Source organism: Vicia villosa, linkage group LG4 (genome assembly GCF_029867415.1).
Source record: "Vicia villosa cultivar HV-30 ecotype Madison, WI linkage group LG4, Vvil1.0, whole genome shotgun sequence".
Classification (NCBI taxonomy): domain Eukaryota; kingdom Viridiplantae; phylum Streptophyta; class Magnoliopsida; order Fabales; family Fabaceae; genus Vicia; species Vicia villosa.
Genome location: NC_081183.1, coordinates 15,701,567 through 15,710,168, shown reverse-complemented (window position 1 = coordinate 15,710,168; position 8,602 = coordinate 15,701,567). Strand labels below are relative to the sequence as shown.

Sequence of the window (8,602 nt, the reverse complement as noted above, 5' to 3'; positions counted from 1 at the left end):
TATTATAATCAAATCTCAATTACTCCCGTTAAATTTAAAACGGGTGTAAATCTAATTAGCTTAAAATAATTATTTAATTTCATAACTCACAATATTAATTTAAACACATTTACAAATCACTTTCTATTTAATTAAAAGTCTAAATTTTATAATCTACTTTATTAATTTTAGAACCTAATAACATTAAAGATAAAAGAGTAAAGACATTAACAAATTCAAAACACAATCTGATGCACCTTTCTCTTCCAAACCCATCTCTCAATCGCATGTACCTTTAGAAACCCATCTATCATTGCCTGCAAGAGTGCAATCTCGTCGGAAACTTCTGGTCGTAAAAACATGATTCCTTCATTTCTTCACCTAAAACCCTATCGATTATTCATTAGATCATCAACTCCGGCCCCACTCCTTCTGCCGCAACGCTGTCTTCATTGACCGGAACTAGATATATCAGTTGCGTTTCGAAACTTCTCCTAAGGAATCCGGTAAAATCGAGATTTACTTTGGATTTATCATAGCTCATGTTGCTGCTAGGTAAATCGTTGAACCTATTTCATTTTTTGGATAAATCATTTTCGAATTGTTGAATTGCCTTGGAGTTTTCGATAACAGAGCTCTGCTATTAAGTTCAGGGGAATTGGTGCTGACATAAATTTCAATCTGAATGATTTTGAGGATGATCTTAAACAGGTTAGCGAATTATCAAGTATTTGATGAATTTAAAACTAGATAGATCAGATTGTTTGATGAAATTTTTCTGATAGAGCTAAAATCTAAAATCTAAAACTAGATAGATCAGGGGCTTTGAAGCTTCTTAATCTTAAGAATGTTCATTCACTGTTTGATGAATTGATTCAGAGAGCTTCTGATTGTGTTTTTGTCTCCGACTGGGACATCTACTGCCGCTTCAAATTCAAGGAAAGTTGCTAATGGTTCTGCTTCGACGGTTTCAACGAATTACTCAAAGATTTTTACTTTGGGTTTTGGTTCTCGAGGTGGTCTTTACTCTTTTTTTTTGTGTGATTTCGCAGACCGTGTATAAAGGCAGAAAGAAGAAGACAATTGAGTATTTCGCGATTAAAAGTGTCGGTAAATCTCAGAAAAACAAGGTTCTTCCAGAAGTGAGTTATTATTATTATTCCTGTTAGTTAATTATTAATAGCATTCATGTAATTTCTTTAGTTTTCTATCAGATGTTAAGTTGTATTGTGTTGTTGATTGCAAAAACTCGCGAATTACGCTTTTTATTCTTCTGCAAGTTAGGATTCTTCACACTTTGGATCACCAAAATTTGCTCAATTTTTATTCATGGTGAGGACATTAAATTCTATTCAAATTGTTTAATGTGAATGTGATGATTAAAAAATTTGTTACTTACTAAAATAAGGAGGATCGTGCAGCTAGAGTGATGGTTCCTAGGAATCATATGCACTATGTGGAAAACGGTAACTCTTCATTGCATCACAAAGGTATGAGCATGTAGAAAGCTAGCATGGGGTGAAACAGGATGAGAGTCTCAATAATTCAAACTGTGGTGAAGTCGTGCAGACTGCCTCAACTCCTACAACTGCCAATTACTCTCTAGAAAAAGTAGAAACATGATTTGATTTTTATCCTTGTTTATAATGATTGGTTTGTATGAAATTTGTGCAGAGAAAGAGTGTTTGTGCCGACTGTCGCACTTGAGTTAGATTTTTTCTGTGCAACTGGAGTCACTTTTGAGGTAAGAACACAATTTTCAGCTTGCTTATAAACTGCATTGCAAATACGGTTACACTGATCTTTGGTATTTATGACAAATGAGGCTTATGTTGTGGCCGAAATTTCAATTTTGAACTTTGACAATCTTCGTATGGGGGTTGCAGAACACAGTGGTTGCATCAGCAGGTGGCAAAGGAATGCAGGTTGCTGAAGGTTTAGATGATTTGAAGATAGTACTGCTTATTGAGTTCATAGTTTTTACCTCTGTCTTATATATGTTGGTCCATTGTTGATTCATAGTTTTATTGAGTTCACATCAAGGAAAGATAGTACTACTGGTGAAGGTATTGTTTTGATATTGATCCTTTTTGTAGCAAAATCAACTGAAGTGCTTAGTGCCCATCAATACAACTTCCAATTTCAGAAACTCGGTATGCTTATTCGCTCAAGCATAATCACTTCGGTTTACAAAAAGGGTTTAAGATTGTCGAGTTCTTCAAGATAAACTCATGGAACAGGACAGATTGTGAATCATATGGCTGTTGATGCTCAACAACTCTATATGATGATGCAGTTACATCCTATATGGTTGATGCCATTGCAAGTTACTGCTGCACTGGTTCTTATATATAGCTATATTGGTGTATCTACTGTTGCAGCATTTCTTGGATCTGCGGTAGTATTTTTCTTCACGACATATTAAACTAAGAGTAGTAATGGTTTCTAGTTTCAGATAATGACGAGCCGCGATTTGAGACTGAAGGCAACAAATAAATTGCTTAACAATATGCGTGTGATTAAGATTCAAGCGTGGGAAGAGTATTTTGGTAACAAAATTCGACAATTTCGTGAAGCGGAGCATGGATGGATTGTGAAATTCTTGTACTGCTGTTAACTATGGAGTATTGTATGCGGTTGTAGGAACTGTTGGTTGAGGCAAGTCTTCATTATTAGCTTCTTTGTTGGGTGAAATGTTCAAGATCTCAGGAAAGGTACACATGCTTGCTTTGGACTCATCTAGTTTCTTTATTTTGTTGCACTTCAAGTTATTTGCTTCTACTGCCTTGCGCTTTTCTAGTGATCATCGGATTATAGCCTCAACCCTGTTATTATTAAATGAGACATGAATTGATGTTTATTATATATGTTTGTTTTTATTGGTTTGTATATAGCATCTACTGCCTTGGGCTTTTCTAGTGATCATCGGATTATAGCCTCAACCCTGTTATTATTAGAACTGTTTTAGGTGAGTCTGGTAACCGGAGTGATTTCTTTTCTTGTCGATAAACCAGTCGCAGAAAGCTGCTATCTGTTTTTGCTTAATTCGGAGCTTATCGGAGTTAGAGTGTTTGCCGGAGGAGAAAACGACGTCGTGTTTAGTTGACGGAGGAGTAGACGATGAAAGTTGGTTACTGGTTTGAAGGTCGCTTTCAGTTACAGATTTGATTGAATTGACGATTTTGTCCTTTTCGTGATCTAATAGCTTTTTAGATGATTCATCGAATCCTCGCTCTGGAAAATGATGCGGGAAAATGTAAGTTGCTCTATGAGGCATTTTCAGTCACGAGGCTCTTGTGCTAAGCAGTCACGTGCAAAGAAATAAACGGTGAACTGCTTGCTTTTCCGTGTTGGCCGTTACAGACACCGTTAATCTTTCTTCTTCGTCTTTCTTTCGTCGGTGCAAATTGTTGATCTAATTATGAATTGATGATGTAGTTGGAAATTGCATTCTGCTATGTGTTTCTGAAGAAATGAGTAACTTAGAAAACAAAATGATTCTGCACCTGGAATGAAGTACGCGTGGATGCAATGTTCATATAGTAGGATTTGGTTTTCTGTTAGAGGAAGTGTGATGGTGATGGAGATGGGGTTGGTTGTGAGGTTGTGCAATGCAAGCTGCTAAGTTGAGGTTGGAGTATTGTGGAAAAGGCAATAGGTGGTGATGGAAAATAATATACAGTCGGTATGGTAAAGAGAACTGGTGTCACGTGCAATCCCTTGCTATTGGGGCAACACGTCACATTCTTACATTCCTAATGGTTAGTTCAATTCTTTTATGGATCCCTCTTAATTAACAATAGTAAATTTTTATACATATAGTTTCTTTTAATATTAATTCCATCATATTATCATCATTCATGTTTTATCTAATGTATGTGTCTTTCAATGATTTGAAGATCGTCTCTAACTATTTGTGAAATCAATTAAAAATATGATTAATTTCATATTAATTTTAATAAAATTTAGTCAAAGCCCAAAATGTTGAAATATTCAAAATAATACTGCAAACGGCAGTTCCAAAGCTTTAAAAGATATCATCACATATATAGCAATATATAACATGCATCATCTATAATAATTATATTTATATTAATATAACACTTACACATATAATGATTATATTTAATTTACTTATTTTTTTAAAATTATTATCGGTATCGAGATGTCGAGCTATACCGTTCTTTCATGAAAAATGAAATATGGCTTTTGAAGATGCAAAATCTTAGTTGGATTATATCAGTATTCTATTTTGCGGTTTGATTTGCCTGAGCTAGGACTGCAATATTAGTAGTTACAGCCTGAGGAGATTTAATATTTTGCAAGATCTTTATTTTTTCCATGACTATATTGAGGCCAAGCTATTTTGTTAAGAGTTTGAATACTCTTGACCTTGATGTAGCTGATAAGTATTACCATTAATGGTAAGTGTATCCTTGCATTGGTAATACTGGTCATGATCATTTTATTAACCATACGAGTTTCTATTGTATATTAGGCGTACTGTCGTGAGCATCCCAACGGTCCTTCTGCTCTTGCTGTCAAGGAAGCAACCTGGGGTCTTGCTTGCTATGCTGCAATTAGTCAGGTGAGAAAATCACTCAAGTTATATAAATTCTTTCTTTTAATTCATAGTTATTAGTATCACATCATATATTTTTGCCACAATTTCGGAAGTGTTCGTCAAAGTTCAAATAACTGGTTAACAATAAATGTGATTTTCATATTGGCATGAAACAGATGGATTACATCATGGGTCAAAATCCAATGAACATGAGTTACATAGTTGGATATGGGAAGAAGTTTCCAACTCATATTCGTCAGAGGTGCATCAATTCCAAATAATCACAAAAATTACTCATGCACTGGTCGTTGGAAGTGGCGCGACACCCCTAACAGAAATCGGTTGGATTCAATTGGACTAGAGAACACCGAAGCTAACCGTCAAGCATGGCGTAAAATTATATATGAAGAAAGTGTTATGACTTGGTTAAAATATAATTTTTATGTGTATGATTTTATAGTACTTGAAATATTATGAATGCACATGATTTTGTATACTTTTTGGTTAATATTAAAAATATTTTGACTTAGTTAAAATATGATTTTTATGTGTATGATTTTATAGTATTTGCAATATTATGATTGAAAATGCAATATAACTAAATGGTGTATATGAAATAGGGTGTAAATAGATTTAAATATAATATAATTATTCATTCATAAATGACGTATTTACACCCGATTTTTATTAAAATAGGGTGTAATAAAAAACGGGTGTAAATTAACATTTTTGTACTAGTGTCACTTCTTTTTTCGATTATATATATATATATATATATATATATATATATATATATATATATATATATATATATATATATATATATATATACTGGTGGCGGAGCCAGAAATTTTAGGCAGCTTGGGCAAAAACTTTACATCATTGATTATTCACCTGTTTTATTTTTTACACCCTATTTTTACTAATTTTGCCCCTAATTTTTCCCCCAATTTTGTCTAAAAATCAACTATTAAATTGGGGGGTGTACAAAGAAAATAGGGGTTGAGCCTGGGCGCCTGCCCAGGCTAGCTGGGCCTTGGCTCCGCCCCTATATATATATATATATATATATATATATATATATATATATATATATATATATATATATATATATATATATATATATATATATATATATATATTGACTCCCTTATACGAAAGTTCCTCAAAAACAATTTTATTTGTGATTACACCGACAAATACTACCTCTTAAATGGTAATCGAGAATCAGACTTGATTGTTCCAAATCTCATATCATGATATCTCCATCGGCCATAAATGTGCTCCCTCATATCTCATTCATATATTGGTTTGCGTTAGATTTGGGCCAGCATAACAAATATGATGGAGGAAATGGTTGCATTACATTCAATTGGTGTAAGGCGACGATGGAAGAAATGAATGCATTACATTCGAAAACATTAGGGACATTGTTACTTTATCTACAGACAAAATTACAGTGGAAAGTCGGTGGGTTTACACAATGAAAGTTGGACCAAATGGTCAGATTGGTCGTTTCAAAGCCCGTTTGGTAGTGAAATGATAGACACAGACATTTGGTCTTGATTATGGTGACACTTTTTCTTCGGTGGACAAGATCAGTTCATTCTGCCTCTTTCTTGCAATGGTTGTCATTCACCATTGGTCGCTTCATCAATTTAACATTAAAAATGCCTTCTTACACGTAGAATTGGAGGAAGAAGTTTATATGGATCAATCTCCAGGTTTTACTGCTCCTAGAAATTCTAGATTTGTTTGTTGGTTTCGTCGTTCTCTTTATGGATTGAAACAATCTCCATGTTTTTGGTCTGATCATTTCAGTTGTGCCTTGATATAGTTTGTATGACTAAATGTGGAGCAAATCACTCTATTTTCTTTCTTCCTTCCTCCATCGGTTGGCGTATCTTTCTTGTGGTCTATGTTGATGACATTGTTATCACTGGAGACGGTATAAATGGTATCCAGCATACCAAAACTCATCTTTTAAAGAAATTTCAAACAAAAGACTTAGACCCACTTAGATACTTCTTATCAACCAATGTACGTATACATTAGACATCCTATGTGAAACAAGTATGCATGATTGTCGTCCTAGTGATACTCTTATGGATCCCAACGTCAAGCTTCTTTCGAGTCAGGGGGAGTGAATGAAAGACTTGGGAAGATATTGACGACTTATGAGTAGACTCAACTATCTTACAATCATCAAACCGAATATTATATTTGCGGTGACCATCTGAGCCTGTTTCTGAACGCTCCTTGTGATAGTCAATGGGATGCAGTCATTCAAATTCTTAGATATATAAATAATACATCAGGACGAGGAATATTATATGAAGATAGGGGTGATGCTAAAATCGTTTGTTATTCAGATGCACACTCGGCCAGATCACCATTGGATAGGAGATCCATGTTTGGATATTGTGTTTTTATCGGAGGTAATATGATCTCATGAAGAAGCAAGATATAAAATACAGCTGCACTATCTAGTACTAAAACTGAATTTCATGTTACGGTAACAGCCTCAAAGGAGCTTGCATGACTCAAAAATTTACTTCAAAGCTTAGTTTGGAAGATCTTCAGACCACTAAACTCATATGCGACAATCAAACAACACTCCACATTGCATCTAATCTGAATTTTTAGAAACGGGCCAAACACATAGATATAGACAGTTATTATGTAAGGGACAATGTACTGTTAGGAGAAATCACCACAAATTTTTGTCAAATATGAAGACTAATGGATTGATATGTTCACTAAGTCTCTTAAGGATTCTTGAGTTGATTGTATTTGTAACAAAGCTCTACTCATATGACATATATAATCTAACTTGAGGAGAATGTTAAGAATCAATTATGTTAATATTTGTATATAGAATATTCTTTAGTCTATTTAAATAGAATAGAAATTACCGTAGCATATTTCCTATGTAATTAATTTAATGAACTGTAAATCTTACTATATAATATAATCTCTGTAGTGCTATTTCAAACACACAGTTTATTCAAATATCTCTCACTCTCTCATATTTCAATATTCATAATCGGGTAAATTAATTTCCTATTTACCTTTCACAATTGATTTGGGATTTTGAAACATGATAGAGGCAATCTCAAAGGAAGATATATTGTGACTATTGAGAAATTAATTTTTGAAGAGTAAAAAATGTAATAGATGATACGCAAGAGGAGAACAACTAAGAAAGTTTAGAAAGAGTGATGAAGTCAATAGATTTTGAACTATAATATTGTTAAAAAAAATCAAAATAATGATTATTTCTTATAGTTGCCTCAATGAAATCTTTGTTTATCAAGAAAAAAAGGGGACAAATAATTTGACAAGTCGTACATTGAAAACTTAGTCATACCGGGACCATAGAAAATTCTTCATATTCCTCACAACAAGATTTATGAAAGAGAAACTTTAAAGGTCGTTGAACAAGTCAACATCAAAGTTGAAACCAATAATGCAACCAACAAATAAGCCACTAGATGAGTTCTAACATGCTCTAATTATTGAGATGGTGTACCATGCATGGAAAAAAAATTCTCATTTGCTATAATTTTCTCATCCACTTTTCTCTATATCTATCCATAATTGTAAACCATTCTATTCATAAAAATTTGCTAGATGCAGAAAAAATATAATTAATGATGAAGCTTCAAAGATACTATATAGTTATGACAAGAAGACTATTTTCCTTTTAATGCTAGAAATTGGAGAAAAAAGTGTTATATAATAAAGTCCAACATAGTGATGTTACATTAATATGGAAGTTATGTATCTTAACTAATTTGTGGGCATCATGCTTATCTAGCTATATTAATTTGAAATCTATAATATATTTGATTTTCTAGTGCAAATACAATGTATTGAGATAAGAGTGATAGAGAAAGAAGATCATCATTAGGGTTAGCCGTGCATGGTTTTGCAATTTAGCATGTGAGTAGTACAAATCATGATTAAATGTGAATGGGTGATAGTGTCATATCAATGTATTAGTAGTTACTATGTTTGGATTTTGAATAAAAAAAATAAAATATTAAATTTCTTCAC

At 33.2% G+C, this 8,602-nt stretch overlaps 2 long non-coding RNA genes across 3 annotated transcripts; both read left to right on the top strand.

The window, feature by feature from the left end:
• The first annotated feature begins 254 nt into the window (after positions 1–254).
• On the top strand, positions 255–2,216 carry LOC131598885 (uncharacterized). 2 transcript variants are annotated; one of them, XR_009282410.1, is made up of 6 exons: positions 255–534; positions 633–690; positions 859–1,121; positions 1,264–1,311; positions 1,401–1,723; positions 1,866–2,216. It is a non-coding gene; the product is annotated as an uncharacterized LOC131598885 (long non-coding RNA). The 2 variants fall into 2 exon arrangements; XR_009282409.1 differs by having other exon boundaries at positions 1,388–1,723.
• A 907-nt stretch (positions 2,217–3,123) lies between these two features.
• On the top strand, positions 3,124–5,019 carry LOC131598884 (uncharacterized). Its single transcript, XR_009282408.1, has 3 exons — positions 3,124–3,740; positions 4,478–4,567; positions 4,720–5,019. It is a non-coding gene; the product is annotated as an uncharacterized LOC131598884 (long non-coding RNA).
• The last annotated feature ends 3,583 nt before the right edge of the window (positions 5,020–8,602 follow it).